Source organism: Halichoerus grypus, chromosome 14, assembly GCF_964656455.1.
Source record: "Halichoerus grypus chromosome 14, mHalGry1.hap1.1, whole genome shotgun sequence".
Lineage (NCBI taxonomy): Eukaryota > Metazoa > Chordata > Mammalia > Carnivora > Phocidae > Halichoerus > Halichoerus grypus.
In genome coordinates this window covers 20033596-20051531 of record NC_135725.1, presented here as the reverse complement: position 1 = coordinate 20051531, position 17936 = coordinate 20033596, and positions in this window count along the sequence as shown.

The window sequence follows — 17936 nt, the reverse complement described above, 5'->3', positions numbered from 1 at the left end:
TTGAATAAGAATGTTGTTTGTTGGCCTCTACATAACAATAAAAAATGCTGCCCACATTCTCTTTCATTTTTTTTTCCCTGATTCTCCAATGAACATTTTTGTTCCAGCCAATTATTCCTTAGAGTGGACACTGAAGGTCAAAAGCATCCTTGGTGAAGTTATACCATTTAGAGAGAGAGGCACAAGAATTAAAATTATAATGAAAATATATATAAGAAGCAGAAGGTTTTCCTGTATTGGGAGAGGATTTAGACTTAGATGACCCCATGAGAGCTAGCAACAGTTGGTCATAAGTAATGCTTGTACACTTCATGCTAGAGGCAGAAGCTGTAGGTAAGCTAAGGAGACATAAGACATCTTATATGACTACTTTCAGAGGCTTTTTTATCTCTGATTGGTTCTGTTTTGAAAGTGAGGGCAAAAAATATAGAAGGTGGTAGTTATTGATCATGTCCTGACCATTCTGGGCCGACGACCATAGAGGTGTCCTTGGCTTTTTGGGCTGGCTGCCACCAAGGCTATGGATCAGAATTCTGTTGTCATAAACGATCTGGCTTATAATCTAATTTGTGTCTTTGTTTTACATATCTCTTCTTGAGGATAATGGGAAATGAGAGCAGAAAATAGGGAAAGTACTTATTAAAAGTACTTTATCAGTGGCAACAAACTATTTTTTTGAGATTTTATTTATTTATTTGAGAGAGAGAGAGAATGAGCGGGGGGAGTGGCAGAGGTAGAGGGAGAGGGAGAAGCAGACTCCTCGCTGAGTGGGGAGCCTAATGCTGGGCTCGATCTCAGGACCCTGAGATCATGACCTGAGCTGAAGTCAGACACTTAACTGACTGAGCCACCAAGGTGACCCAAAGAAGGGACTAGTGGCAACAAACTATTAATAGATCTTCCAGTGATAGGGCTTTTCTCACTGGAATGGTGAGCCATTGACTAAAGTGAAAAAAATGATGATTAATCATTCTAAAGTTCTAGGAACTCCAGGTTAACTGATATTTTATCTCTTACTCTGTGCTATGGACCCTCATTCTGTCATACACTGGAGAATCCTTGAAATATATACATAGTACAGAATTGAGAATATATAGCGAAGAGCTCTACTTTCTCCTCTTTTCTCTCTATCCTTGTTCAGGGGACCTTAGACCCAACTCCTACATTCCACTCAAGTATGTATACACAATTATACTTGAGGATTTGAGTCCATTCACATTATGAACTCAGTTCCATGTCTGTAGATTCTACTTTATCTGGATCTATGATCTCATGCTCCCACCCACTAGAGTCAATTTATATTCTGAAGCATCTAGAATTCTTTTCCTAAATAGCCTCAAGGATGTCACTAGGGCCTAGGTGGGCATTGCTACCAGTCTAATCCTCTCAAGGGTGGATGGGGCTCTAACATGTGAAGAATGCCCAAAGAACTATTTGCCTATGATAGTAAACAGGGCTTGGAGGTGCAGGTTAGGATATCCTCACAAGGGCATACATGGCTCTTCAGCATTTTAGTGTAAACATGTTTTTGACCCTTGTATACACTGGGATCACTGAGAATTTCAGAAAACCAAAGATCTCCCCTTTTTTTGTTGTTGTTTTATATTTTCTCATTACTTATCGTGTGGTCCAAGGATCAGAAATGTCACCTGTGAGCTTGTTTAGAAATGCAGAAGCTCAGTTCCTACCACAGACCTATTTAACCAATAATTATTGTAGTAAGACTCCACCTAGGTGATTCATAGGCTTATTAAAATTAATTTCACCTAATTCTTCTTTCTTCACTTAGGATTGCTGGCCCATTATATGCTCAGGAGGGCAGTTTCTATGACTGCTTATTCACTTATCTTCAATGCTTAGGACTGTCTTATAGAATGCATTCTACAATGTTAAATGAATTACTTAAATTAATGAAGGAGCTAGACACTGAGTGAGTTTGTTTTATATAATGTCAGTGCACTTACACTGACCCTCAACATTTGTCTGTTTAGGAATTTAAAAATCAGCCATCCGAATGCCACAATGCCAACCCCAGCATCATAAATAGGCCAAGAAGCTGACCTTGACTATGCCAAAACCCTCTGAATAGTTTTCTGCACAGGATTTGTTGAGAAGAGGCAAATTTTAGTTTTTCCCCATACTACTCATAATAAAATATGCCTATGAACACCTGCCAGTAATCATAACTGCTTTCTACCCTAAGAACTTCAGTAGGATACTAATATATAAAAGCAAAATTCATCTGGAAATGGAAATTGTGTCTAAGCATTTTTCTCTATTAACATTGCCAGTTTTATGTAGTTCTCTTGTACTAAATGGGCAACGTAACTTTTTTTTTAATATAATAGTGTTTCTCTCCCTGAGTCTCAAATAGTACTCTAGATCATAAGATGATTTGTTGCTCCACACTGGTGATACTCTATAATCAGCTTATTATAAAGCTAATTATATGTTCCTTAATTCTCTAAGTTAGAACCTAGGAGGAGATGCTAATGTCTTTAAGACCCAAAGTTGCTTTAAAGATCAAGTATATTCAGTCACATGTACTATTCCTTGTTTTTTAAAGTAGCACCCCCAGTAAAATTCTGGTTTTGGAAAAATAAAGTAACAAACCTAAAGTATACCTCAGTTTTACCATATTTCATTAATTCGCCAATTAATATGTGAATTCGTTCAATGAGTGTTAGCCAGAATGATTTTATTTATAAAACATTGCACTAGTTAATATGGAAGCTACAAGGTAAAATAAAATGATCCCTTCCCTCAATGAGTCCCCAGTGTATTTATCTATACAATTGTTCTAGAACGATTATAATTTCATCCTTTCATAAAAATGATTAGATACACGACATGGGTTACCATTTCAGTGTCCTTACTCCACCATTTCCTGATCATTCATGCACTAATTCATTCATTCAACAAATAATAATTGCTGGAGACACAAGGAATACAAAGATGCTGGGTACACAGTGACAAGAGACCAGCAATATCACTAACCTCGTGGAACTTACAGTTTTGTGGAAAAAGACAGAAATGAAACTAGCAAGACTGTCTATAAGATAATTGCAGGGAGTGATAAATTCTATGAAAAAAATATCAAGACAATAGGAATGAAAATGATTGAAAGATACAGGTTCTTTTGGGCAGGGCAGCCAAATTTTATCAGATGAAGTGAAATTTAAGCAGAGGTATAAATAACAACAGGAAGCCAGCCATATATAAATCCGGAAGAAAGATGAGCCATGCAGAGGAAGCAGCAAGTATAAATACATTAAAGTGAAACAAGCTTGGTACAAAAATGTTCAAAACTGCATACCCAGGTAAACCAGTTTCACAAGGAAATATCCTATTGGTGTTTAAATAAGAGACTGTTAAAGATTTATTTTAAAAATGTTAAAACATAAATAGTCCCCCATTTAGGTTACAAAGCTCTTAAAATTTTTATTGCCAAACCTGATAAATGGAAAACAAAAAAAAAAGGGCAAAATTATAATCAGAAGATGAAGAAAATTTCTACATATTCTAATTATCACAATTACCAACCTACTCGAACCTGTATCTATAAACATTTATAGATGTTTACTTTCTCCTACTGTTGTCATAAATGGACTGTTTCTGCTTCCAATGCCACCTGCTCTGCTTATATGCCAATTAGATCTATAACCTCTTACCTATTCAAGGATTTAGTTTTATGAACTCTATCCTTCTCTCATACAACATCAATTTTACACTCTCTCCTGGATTACTCCCACCTGTGAATAAAAGTGCTGTGATACCTTCTTTCAAAAATGTAAAAAAAAAACTCTCAACTGTAGTCTTCTTTAGCTAATGTTCTAACATTTTTGTTTCCCTTTATGGAAAAATCCCTTAAGAGATTTTGCTGTTGTTCTTACCATGTCTAATTCCTCTCCTATTCCTCCCTGAACTCACTTTTTTTTTTAAGATTTTATTTATTTATTTGACAGAGAGAGACAGCGAGAGAGGGAACACAAGCAGGGGGAGTGGGAGAGGGAGAAGCAGGCTTCCCACTGAGCAGGTAGCCCCATGTGGGTCTTGATCCCAGGACCCTGGGACCATGACCCAAGCTGAAGGCAGATGCTTAATGACTGAGCCACCCAGGCACCCCTCCTGAACTCATTTTAATCAGGTTTTGCATCCATACCACTTCACCAAAATGCCTCTTGTCAAGATCATGAATAATCCCCACATTACCAAATCCAATCATCCTACTTGACTAGCGGGTAGCATTTGACAAAGAAGATCACCCCCTTGTTCTTAAAACACAAATTGGCCTTCAGAATAGCACTAACTCCTAGATCACTTCTAAATCTATCAGTCTCCCAGCCTCCTTTGCTGGTTCATATATATATTTTTAGCAACCTCTAAATTTTGAAGCAACCCAAGTCTCAATCCTTGCATCAGTTTTTTTCTCACTACACTCACTCCGAAGTGAATTCATCAAGTCTTACCACTTTAAAAATTGTACACATCCCAACAACTCCCAACTTGTATCTCTAGCCCACTAAACTCTATATTGATAGATTAAATTCAATAGCATTTGAATCTCATAGGTGTCCCTAACTTGGTTCATATTCAAATCGACATCTTGCTTCTCCCCAGTTCAATTCCTCTGAAGTCTATCTCACCTCAATATTAATGGGACTCTCAAATAATGTTTACCAACAGATCTGTGATAATATATAGCAGGCTGAAAATGTCATAGAATTTTATGTTTGGTTTTGATTTTTGTGACTTAATGAAGTATACTATTCTTATAATTTTTCATTTGGTTTTCTTGAGCTTTTCAGGTTGATAATCATTGTCTTCATATTCACATGCTAATTTTTACTTCTTCTTTTCCACTATCGTACTCATTTATTTTGCTTTCCAAGTTATTACAATAAAACTTCCAGAATAAAACTTCCAGAACTTCTAAAATAACATCCTTGCGAACTTTCTTGCTTTAAAGGGAAAGCCTCCAATGTAACATAACATTTACTATTAACTATAATGTTGACTGTTAAGATAAGTAATTTTTTACAATATTGAGGAATAATATAATTAATATGATATTCTTAGTTTTCAAAGAATTTTATTAGGAACAAATGCTGAATTTTATTCAAGGGCATTGTTTTGATAAAGATCATATGGTCTTTTTATTTTGTATTAATGGTTTAAATCTTAATAATTGGTCTAAGTCCTTCTTGGTCATTGTCTATTTTTCTTGTATTAAAGACCTAAAGAGATCTCATTTAGGAGTTTTTCATGCACATTTGATTGGTCTATGGGCCTTTTGATCTCTTCATCTGGTTTGGGTGTGGTAATGTTAGCTTTAGAGACTGAATACAGGATCATACCATTTTCTACATAGAAGAATTAAGCCTTTTTAGAATGTGTGTGTGGGAGGGGATAGGAATCTAACCATAAAATCACATGGTCTAAGGCATTTTGGGGAAGTAATTACTGGTACCTTTTCTAAACATTTCCATGGTTATTAGTCTGTTCCTCTTATTCTTGTTGACACAGTTTGGTTCACTTTGTATTTTCCTTAAAATTATCCATTTGATCAAGACTTATGAATATAAGCTTTAAAAGATATCTTCTCACAAACATTTCTGTATCTTTCCTACATGTGGCTCTATCTTCTCTCCACTTCATTATAGTTTTGTTTCCTCACTTTTTCCCTTCAGTAAACCTTTCATGAAATTGACTATTTTATTAACTTTTCAATTACTTATCAATCTTTTCTTTTGTTTTCTAAATCATTAACTTCTGTTTTCAGTTTTATTAATTCATTCTTTATGCTTTTCAGTGTTTTGATTTTTTTTGTAGCTTCTTGTATCTGAATGTTTTATTTTCTCTTGTTTTATAATAAAAGGATTCCAGACTATGGATTTCCCTCTGAGTACAGCTTAGGTTGAAGTGTTGTTATTATTTTTTTTTATTGTATGCAATTATAGCTTTGATGTCATTTTGTTACAAGAATTATTCTGGAGAGTAATTTTTTTATTTCTAAATGATTGATTCTTGTTGTTGTGTTTGTTCTTTTCATTTGTGATTTTCCAGAGTAGATCATACAATTACATGCTATTATGGTTATGAATCCATATAAATGGGCTTGATTATTCACCTGGGAGTAATTGCGAAAACCACTGAAGGGTTTAAACTGTGGACAGAACCAATCACATCTTACTACAGAAAAATCTTTTCGATTTCCATGTGAAAAAGGCAGTACAGAGGAACAGGATTAGATACAAAAAGATTTGTTAAGGATATATGGAGTAATCTAGGCAAGAGATGATGGTAGCCTGAAATAAAGGACAGTGGATATGAAGAAACATGGATGCACTTATGAGATACTTTACAAGCAGGGTCAGCCTGTTGGTGGTTGACTGAATGTGGGTATGAAGGAGAAGGAAGGATAACAGATGGAGCTGGGGATTCTGGTTTGAGCAAGAGGGTGACTGATGTCATTCACTGAGATCAGAGGGAAAAGAGGAAGAGTAGAGGTGAAAGAAAGTATTAGTCTGGACAGGTAGAGTTTCCAGTACCTATAAATCTCAAAGTTGAGATGCTGAGTAGGCAGTAGAAAATGCAAGTTTGAATGAAGAGAGAGAAAAGATCTGGGCAAGAGATAGAGATTTGGGGGTCCTCATTATATACCTGACATTAGAAGTCAATGAAAGAGTAAGATTAGAATAGCCTGTAAAAGAATCTTGATTTCTGGGAGAGTATCTTCCTTCCTTTTTTAAAAAAAAAAAATCATTTAAAAACATAAATATATTTAATATCATCTGCAATTTTGTTCACTATATTTTTTAATGGGGTCATTTTATACATACTTCTTTTCATCTTAAGTTGTTTTCCTAATAAATATCTGGTAAAAATATTGGTCCTTCAAATTCAACTAGCTCTAGTTCATTCTTTTTAATTCCTGCATGATATTCCATAGGGCCGTGAATAATAAATTGTGGAACCATGTTTTTTAGTTGAGCATTTCCTCTGTATTCCATTTCATGCCAAGACTAATGATGCTATAATAAACATCTCTGAAAATAAGTCCTTACATATTAACAGTTGAGTGTGGTACACTAGCGATATGACATAGTGGAAACATAACTCTAGCCTTTTTCTGTCAGCTTTATATTATGCTTAAGAAAGCACCAACTCCTTCCCTGGTGTGAGCACAGTACTATGAGTCAGGCTTTGTAACTGTGCCTCCAGGAAGTGAATGACATGACATTTCATTCTTCACTCACAGTGGGAGAGAGGGCAATGGCTTAGCCCATCCTCTGGCTTGACTGAGAGACAGCTCCAGCTGCCATAACAAAATACCATAACCTGCGTGGTGTAAACAACAGAAATTTATTTTCTCGCAGTTCTAGAGGCTGGAATGTCCAAGATCAAGGGTTCAGTTCCTGGTGAGAGCTTCCTTCCTGGCTGGCAGATGCTTACCTTCTCAGTGTGTGCTCACAGGACGTTTTCTCCGTGTGTGTGCATGGGGAGAGAAAGAGAAACCCTCTCATGTCTCTCCTTATACGGGTATTAATACCATTATGACCTCATCTAACCCTAATTACCTCCCAAAGGCCCCCAAATACCATCAGAATGGAGGTTAGGACTTCAACATAAGAATTTGGGGGAAACACAAACATTCAGTCCATACAGAGGCTGAGTTCAAACTTTCAGGTTGACTAGGATTGATTGCCTTATGCACATGGCTATGGATAATTACCATAGAATTTTTTAGGAAACCACCTCTTTTTCTGGCAGGCCAGACTACAAAGGATCAGGATAATTCTTAACCCTTAATATCTTCTGATACTTTTCTTATAATTTCTTCTTCTTCCCTCCTTCTCCTCCACCCCCTGTCTCCGCCCCCCATCCCCCTTCTCTCCTTCTCTCACTTTGAAAACTCATATATTGTTGGTAGTTAAAATATTAAAACTGCTTTGGGAAAAGGTTTAGCAGTTTCTTAAAAAGTTAAACATGGAGCACACAACCTGGTATCTACATATGAAAAGTGAACACATATATTCACAAACATGTTTACATGGATGTTTATAACAGTGTTATTCATGGTAGTGCAAAACTGGAAACAATCCAAATGACCATCAAATAGAGAATGGACAGTTAAAATGCAGTATATGCATATGATAAAAAACTACCTAGCGATAAAAAAAAAATGAACTACTGACACAGAACAACACAGAGAAGCCTCAAAAACATTATACTTCCATAAAAACATAAAATGCTACACACTTATGATTTCATTACATGAAATTATAAAAAAAGCAAAATCATAAAAACTGAAAGTAGATCACCCAGAATATCACTCAGTCACTCAGCAGCTGACTGCTAAGGGCACAAAAGCACCCACTGTTTCTTGGGGACAGTATTAGTTTCCTATGGCTGCTGTAACAAATTACCACAAATTCGGTGGTTTTAAAAAAAGGGGGGGGCAGAAATGTATTCTCTTAGAGTTCTAAGGGGCCACAAGTCTAAAATGTGACTTACAGGGCTAGCATTGAGCAGGGCCACCCTCCCTCGGAGGCTCTAGGGAAAATCTGTTTTCTTGCCTTTTCCAGTGTGTAGAACATTCCTTGGGCTCATGGCCCTTCTTCCATTTTCAAAGCCAGTGGCATAAAATTCCTCTATCTCTGCTTCTCTCTGTTTCTGTCACATGGTTCTGCCTATTAAATCTATGCCTCCGTCTTATAAAGATATGTGTGATTGCATTTAGGGCCCATCCTGAACATCTAAATCTCCCCACTTCAAGATCCTTAATTCAATCACATCTGTAAAGTCTTTTTTGTTTTAATTTGCCTTATAAGGTAACATTCCAAGGATTAGAACATTGAAATTTTTTTTTTTTGCAGTGGGGTGAGGGTGGGGGAGGTCTTTTTCTTTTTTTTGCCTACTACAGGGGTGATGAAAATTTCCATGTCTCAATTACGGGATAATACCAAAAGTGTACATAATTATTTAAATGGTACACTCAAAATGAATACATTTTTTAAAAAGCTGGAGAAAAACAGGAAGAAATAAAGGAAGGAAAGAGGGAGGAAGGAAGGAAGGTAATTATCTTAAAAATGGCAAAGGCAGGAGCAAATTGTAAAAAAGGAATGGCCAGAAACCACCAAGCTAGTGAGCAAAGAAATATAAATTAAAACAAAAGACACATTTGGAATTTTTTACATATATCTTTTTATACAAAAGATACATTTGGAAACAAGCTCTGTCATAGATGGAAGAATAATTTAGTACATTATCTTTGGAAGATATTTGGTCAGAATATAAAAAAGAAATAAAATCAGCATCATTTTAAAGCACTAAGTCTCTTTAAGGAATTTGTTTTAAAAAAGAAATTTGTGGGGTACCTGGGTGGCTCAATCAGTTGAGCTTCAGACTCGTGATTTTGGCTCAGGTCACAATCTCGTGTGTAGTGGGATTGAGCCCTGAGCTGGGCACCACACTCAGCATGGAGTCTGCTGGAGATTCTCTCCCTCTGCCCCTCTCCCTCCCCCCCCACCCAGCTCACATTCTCTCTCAAATAAATAAATAAATCTTTTTAAAAAAGAAATCTGTATATCTAGAAAGTTTTAGTAACGTGAAGATTCATAATATAAGTTTTACCTTGGAAAATTCAAATCAACCTAATTGCTGAACACAACTAGAACTGGAGAATGCTCAAAAACAAGTAAAACTGTGTATAATATGTATTTGAGAGAAATTTACAACCATATAGCTACAGCAGAATCTTATTTTTTCAAAAGAAAACCATACTTGTATGTGGAAAAATATTACTCATATGTTATTTCCTCTTTTGCTTATCTTCACTTTCCAAATTTCCACCATGAAATGTACCTATTTTTATAGTAAGAAAAGGACATTTAAAACACTTTCCCCTCCCCAATACTGCTTTAACTTTTCCACCACTTTGCCTTTCTAGTGAGAAAATAATGGTCAGACAGCTAAGTCTAAAACTTATTAGATTCACTTTTAGAATTCCAAAATCAGGGAGACCCTTGGGAGGAACCATATAATTTTTGCAGCAACAGGTCAACCCACTATTTCTTTAGTCCTTGTTCAGAAAACAGACTGAGCACTTGAACCAAACTAAAGCCTTCCAAATAAAGTTGTTTTCTTTAGAGACCGGACATGTGTTACAATTATCACTGTTGACTTGCTTTTTTCCACTGATCCTCTGTAGAGTGTTGTCACTTTGTAGATATTTTATCTCTTGAGGAAAAAAAATCTTAGAGTTTCTTTGGCCCCAGCAACTGCTATAGACAATTCATCAATACATTAAAGTTTGGTGGTAGAAAAAAAAGTACATTTAAATGAAGCTTTAAAAACAGATGTTGTGATACTAAAACTGTCAGAAAGTGCCTTTTCTGAGGACCAGTGTAAATAAGTATTTTCTTCCAAGGGAAATTGGTTTTAAGACTAGGAATTTATTGATACCTTTAAATGCATTTAAAAATTTAAATCATTGGGGCGCCTGGGTGGCTCAGTCGTTAAGCGTCTGCCTTCGGTTCAGGTCATGGTCCCAGGGTCCTGGGATCGAGCCCCGCATCGGGCTCCCTGCTCTGCGGGAAGCCTGCTTCTCCTTCTCCCACTCCCCCTGCTTGTGTTCCCTCTCTGGCTGTCTCTCTCCCTCTGTCAAATAAATAAATAAAATCTTTAAAAAAAAAAAATTTAAATCATTATTGTAGAGGCCGCTTTTAGGCAACAGGCTTGAGCAATGGAAACTTGAGCAAGGCAAAAGGGCCCACAGTCACTACCGAGCTGACATTAACAGCCTCATAAGTGACCCATCTTGAAATAACCAAAGGCTCTAACTGACCAATAGACTACTTACAACCAGGCACAGTTCCTAATACTACCAAAAAAGGGAAAATTCCACACTTTCCCGAACTTCCTCACTCCACTCTGTAACTATAGCCCTTCGCCACCACCTCGTGGCAGACAGTCTCTCCTTTGCTGTCCTGCCTTCTTCTCCCTTAAAGTGCATTCACTAAACTTCTATCTCTTTGTTCTGCTTTGGGTGAATTCTTTTACTGCCCACACCGCCAGCCCCCATCCAATCAGAATGTGACACAATTGTATTATTTGTCTAAAATTCAAACCAGGACACTTTTCTAATATAATGGAGATTCATATCTGGATTTGATTGCCAAACAAGTCAGGCAACAGATGTCTGAATTAAAATCAATTAGAATGGGCGCCTGGGTGGCTCAGTTGGTTAAGCGACTGCCTTCGGCTCAGGTCATGATCCTGGAGTCCCGGGATCGAGTCCCGCATCGGGCTCCCTGCTCAGCAGGGAGTCTGCTTCTCCCTCTGACCCTCCCCCCCTCTCATGCTCTCTCTATCTCATTCTCTCTCTCAAATAAATAAATAAAATCTTTAAAAATAAATAAATAAATAAATAAATAAATAAATAAAATCAATTAGAAGATTTTCACTAAAGTAAATATCAACACTGTGAAGGAATTTGTTTTCAAATTTCATCGAGAGTGGGGCACCAGGCTGGCTCAGTCGGAGGAGTGAGGGATTCTTGATCTTAGGGTCATGAGTTCAAGCCCCATGTTTGGTGTAGAGATTACCTAAAACAAATAAAATTAAAGCAAAAAAAATTCATTGAGAGACACTGGATGGTGGGGTCAATTCTGTACATATCTATAGCTATTCATGATCCTAGCACTTTCCCTGCTTTCATTGCTAATCATTTCCAAATTTAGTGCTCTCACATTCTCTACTCTCACTGTACCTTGGTATTCTAGCTCCTAATTCCACCACTCAGAATATTAACTCAAAAATGTCTTACATATTTTGTTAGGTAACACCAGCTGCGGTAACAAATAAAGCCACAAATTGTGGATAACACAATATAAGTTTTGAGGGCTTTTTCCCTCCTCTAGCAGACTACGTGTTTCTACTTGATGGTTCTCAGTTTAATTCAGGATTGCAGTTTCCTTCTATCTTGAAAAAAAAGAAAAAAAAAAAGCCCTCATGATTGTTAGCATCTAATCAGCAGAAAGGGAACAAAGAAATATGGTGGTAATACACTTGGTCCAAAGTAATAGAACCCATTTCTATTCTCACGCCATTGATAAGAACTACTCATATGTCCACACCTAAGTGCAAAGGGTATTGGGAATTGTAATCCTTGTATAGAAAGCTGCTCCCCAAGAAATCTCTACATTATGGGGTAGAATAGCGCCAGGGCCAAATCTAAAACAAATGAAAACCAGTAAGGAAGAAGCCAAAGTCAGGGAGACCCTTAAGAAGTACATAATTTCTGCAACAACACATCAATTAGTCCATTAAAGCTCTCAGATCTAGGGCGCCTGGGTGGCTCAGTTGGTTAAGCGACTGCCTTCAGCTCAGGTCATGATCCTGGAGTCCCGGGATCGAGTCCCACATCCGGCTCCCTGCTCAGCAGGAAGTCTGCTTCTCCCTCTGACGCTCCCCCCTCTCATGCTCTCTCTGTCTCTATCTCATTCTCTCTCTCAAATAAATAAATAAAATCTTTAAAAAAAAAAAAAAAAAGCTCTCAGATCTATAGTCATGTGCCACATGACCCCATGGCATTCACTCTCCATTGCACTCTATAAATGTATTGGTCCAAGACAGACATAGAAGGATTTTACAAAGACCTGACATTCTAACATCTTATCTTAATTTCCTTCAGTTCTAACTCCTTCTCAATACATGATGGACCACAGTCCATTAACAAGAGATCAGGTTTTCCCAGTCTATGAGAAGTGGGAAATACACTCAGTCTATCTTTTCCTTAATTTCTTCTTCAAATTCTAAGATTCTTTGCACCATTCATGATATTCTGATGCCAAATTTGTCATGAAGCCATAACAGCACCTCAGTTATCTAAATTTTACTATCAGGAGTCTGATTTCCCCCATTTTAGAGAGATGTATAAGTCTAGCCATCTGCACTATAGAGAAAAACCAAGATTTCTAACCTACCATGAAAGGGAAGTCATATTCAAAGTCTTTGCCCATCTGTATCCATTCATCTGTTGAAGGGCATCTCGGCTCTTTCCACAGTTTGGCTATTGCAGACATTGCTGCTATGAACATTGGGGTGCATATGGCCTTTCTTTTCACTACATCGGTGTCTTTGGGATAAATACCCAAGAGTGCAATTGCTGGGTCATAGGGTAGCTCTATTTTTAACTTTTTGAGGAACCTCCACACTGTTTTCCAAAGTGGCTGTACCAACTTGAATTCCCACCAACAGTGTAAGAGGGTTCCCCTTTCTCCACAACCTCTCCAACATTTGTTGTTACTTTCCCTGTCTTTCAACAGATGAATGGATAAAGAAGATGTGGTCAATATATACAATGGAATATTACTCAGCCATCAGAAAGGATGAATACCCAACTTTTACATCAACATGGATGGGACTGGAGGAGATTATGCTAAGTGAAATAAGTCAAGCAGAGAAAGTCAATTATCATATGGTTTCACTTATTTGTGGAACATAAGGAATAGCATGGAGGACATTAGGAGAAGGAAGGGAAAAATGAAGGGGGGCGGAAATCGGAGGGAGAGATGAATCATGAGAGACTATGGACTCTGAGAAACAAACAGGGTTTTAGATGGGAGGGGGGAGGGGGATTGGTTAGTCCGGTGATGGGTATTAAGGAGGGCACGTACTGCATGGAGCACTGGGTGTTATACGAAAACAATGGATCGTGGATCACCACATCAAAAACTAATGATGCACTGTATGGTGACTAACATAACATAATAAAATTTAAAATAATAATAATAATTGAAAAAAATAAAATTAAAATAAAAATTTTTTAAATGTAAAAAAAACAAAAAACAAAAAAACAAAGCCTTTGCCCATCTGACTTTATTCTAACTCTGCAGGAGAAGCATCAGCCTTCTATATACTGAACTTGTTAGTACAAAAGACAGCAGCTGAACAAAAATTAAAGGGTTCTATAATTATTGTTCCATATCTAACAGCAAGTTACAAAAAAAAGGAATCTAAAAAAAAAAATCAATGCATATAATTACTTTGGCTTAGATGCATAGTAGGTTCTGCCCAATCTGGGAGCACAGCTTTAGCCTCTATATGCTTATACTTTTTCAAAAATGCAGCCATCATATACAAAATATCAGAGCAGAAAATGAATTGAGCACCTCTGTAAGACCACACAAATTTCTTCAATCTGAAAGGAAGTCAAATTTCCAGAAAACACACAGGAAGGATAAATCATCTTTCACCTTCATTCAGGGTACCACAGCCTGCCTCAGAATTTGTACAAACACGTAGTAGGGAAATTTTGACTAAACATATTGTCATATAAAATGAGTTAAATATACTCTTTGCCTTTGAATACATAGCTCAGTTTTAAGAGGCAGATCCTCCAAATACACATATATATGTGTACATACACACACACAAACTATAAATGCACACATAGCCGTTCATAACACATCTTTACGAACAATGTAGATGGGTATTTTAAATATTTATGATTTGAAAGTTACCAAAAGACATCTTAATTTGTATCAACATATTCTGTAGAGTTAAAACATATACCAAAAACTAGTCTAGAGTTTATTAGGTCACACTCCATTGCTTCCTTTATTCTGTGGTGAGGACAGGTCAGGGTGCACCTTGGCACAGGAGCCTTTGTGTTCCATGCCCCCCAGAATTGTGTAACAGATCAAAGGTGGGCACAGGGGCAGCACTGAGCACAGACCAAGAAAGGAAAACTTTCACCCCTTGTTGCTCTCCTGATAATTTATTCATGTGGCACCTGTGATGTGGCCACTGGACATTTAGTCAAGACATTAGTGCTCAAAACATGGCTTGGTCATATGTAGCTATTACAAAATGCATTTAAACTTTCTTTTTTATTTACCCAGGTTTTTTTTTTTAAGATTTATCTATTTATTTGAGAGAGGGAAAGAGAGAGCATGAGTGGGAGGGTCAGAGGGAGAGGGAAAAAGAACCTCAAGCAGACTGCGCTGAGCATAGAGCCCGATGTGGGGCTCCACCTCACAACCATGAGATCATGACCTGAGCTGAAACCAAGAGTTGGATGCTGCATCGATCGCACCACGGAGGCACCCCTCTTTTTACCCAGTTTTTAACCAAGAATAATAATGCCTTCCATACACACTGCTGTGAGGTATGGACTGAATTAAATAACCAAGTTCAAATGCTCAGCACCCATAAAATCTACTGTAGAGTTGAGGGCATATACCCATTAGAAGGAAAGGAAAATAGGTCAAGCAAAAAGGGATGCCTATGGGCATCGTTTTCCTCCACAGACTTGCCTGGGGGAATACAATCCCTCATGAATATTCATGAATATATGAGGTACGCAAATAGGTAAGCGAAATGGAAAACTATCACTTCTGATTAGCGTAGCGACCTCACGACTAGAGATTTAGAACACATCAAATGTCAGTATGCCAGAACTGAACTAGCTGCTTGCAACTTTTTGCATTCTGTCCACAGAATTACTATCAAAGCATATAACAAAAGTCTGTCTCATGCTAAACATGCACATGTCTTTTGCCACCTCAGACTGAAAGATGCTTTCAATCCTGGATCACAACTTTCTCAACTTTGCATGCCTCCAATACCCAGCACACATCCCTTGTGTACAGTAAGTGCTCAATAAATGTTGGCTGAATTACGGAGTGACCGAAAAGCAAAGTAAATTAAATACTGGGAATGAAATATATATGTTTGAGACAAGCTACCTTCTGAAACTTGGAAGTAAAACAAAGAATCTGGAACTTTTAGTAATATAATTGGGGCAGTAGCTATGAGAGGGCTGTACACACAGAATCAAATCACATACGCAAGTGGCAGCAGCAGCCTAGCGGGAAACAGCAGTCCATGCTCCCCAGATGCAGAACAAATAAGCTTGGAGAAATATGGTAATTGTTAATAATATGAAATTGACAAGAGAATGGGGAACCACCTTGACATTGGATTACTACTTAGTCAATATTCAAGCTCATAAGAAAGAGAGCAGATGTTAGCCAAAGCAGATGTGAAAGCACATATAATAGAATAAGGACTAAAGGGATTTGGCTGGTTGCTCGCAATGTATATTTGTTGGATGAAAACAAGCAAACAAACAAAAAACCCTTCAAACATAATCCAACAAAAATTAGGCCCATTTGATTCATTTCCTTCAGTTTTCCTTTATTTCCCTCCAACAGAATTTATCAAAAGTTTGAGGTAATGGAGTTTGACAAAACCTTTTGCCATTTGCTCAGCTCAGCTGTCCAAAATCACCTCTCTTTTCTCTTTGTCAGGGCCCAAGAACAGACCTAAGCGGGAACTTCTCATTTGCAAGAAAGAGGAACATCAAAACAAGTGGAATCAGAGAGCTAAAAATATCCAGAACTTGAAGTCCAGAAGCCAGAAGTTCACATAAACATATGAGACTTAAGCATTACCATTTTTTTTTCCAGTACTCCAGGTAATTCTAATGTATAGCTAATGTTTGAGAAATACTGGGTTAGAAACAAAACATATCTTCCCATAAACTGACAATGGCCACATGAAACCTAAATTCTCAACCCATTCCCTGGAACCTACCTTGAGGGAAGGAAGAGGCAGCAAAACTTTGAGACATCAGCTCCAGTCAAGCACATCTGATGTCACAACAAGGTTCTGGTCCTGTGGAGGCCAAAAAAAAAAAAGAAGGAGAAAGAGGAGGAGGAGAAGAAAAAGAAGAAAGAGGAAGAAGAGGAGGAAGAAGGGAAGAAATGTATCAACAATAGCAACAAACACTTACATCCCACTTACTCCATACCAGGCACTGTTCTAAGTGCACTGAACTGATACTTCCAAGCAACCCTGTGAGGTTCATGGCTCCACTCTGTGGCAGGAGCTATATTTTGCAGTTTTCTACTTGACCACATATGCAATAGACACTGGTATCCCTGGGGACAAAGCAGGTTTTATACTTACATTTTGTATTTCCTGCTTGTAGGATGTTGGGGGCTCATGGATCATGGTCTCCAACAGTGAGAGACAGGATAGCCTAGCTCTTGGTTTCTTTGATGGTACAACAGTCTGAAAAGCTTAGTAGACTTCTTACCCATTGGATGGTAGGTAGTCACCTCATAAACCAAAAGCCACACACACAGTTGTGTTTTGTTCTGTTTTCCTAACAGACTTAATTTACTATATTTCTTTGTTTTTCCAACCCCTTACTTCCAGACTGAGTGGTGAACACCTTGGACTTGTTCACTTCTGTGAGATAGCTGGACTTTCAGTCTTGTTTTATTTTCTAAGTTTTTTGCCCAGTTGAAATCATTTTCTGGTCATTACTTAATCCATAGAGAGGTTTTAACAATGAGTGGGGCAGCTAGACTTTTGATTTGATCATTTCTGTAAGTCTCAATTTTAATTGAATTTTATCCCTCAAAGCATTTCTCAGCTCTATCTTTCACTATTTGGTGTTGAGAATGAGTGTCTTACAACCCTACATACTGCCAAATTTGTGAATACTCTCTAATCCCTTTTATTCATGCTTACGAATTGGGATATTCTTTTCTAAGGTCATCTCTGTGTGTGTTATTTTATGAAACATAGCCAACATCAGTGAACACACACTATTAATATTTAGTTTTCCAGAGTCTTTCCCTGGGGCTACTTGATCTGCCTTCCATATTATCAAAGATCTTACCAAATAACTTGCCATTGCAAAACATGAAATACCATCCTTCTGGATTCTGATAATAATCTTGCTGTCTACATCTAGTCCCTAAGATAATGCACATATTTTATATTTTTTTATTATGGCAGCATCCTACTTTGCATTACCAAATTAACTACCTTAAATGCTCAATGGCTTAAAACAGTATGGTTTATTTCTCACTCACATCATATGTCCATTGCAGGTCAGCCAGGGGCTCTACTCC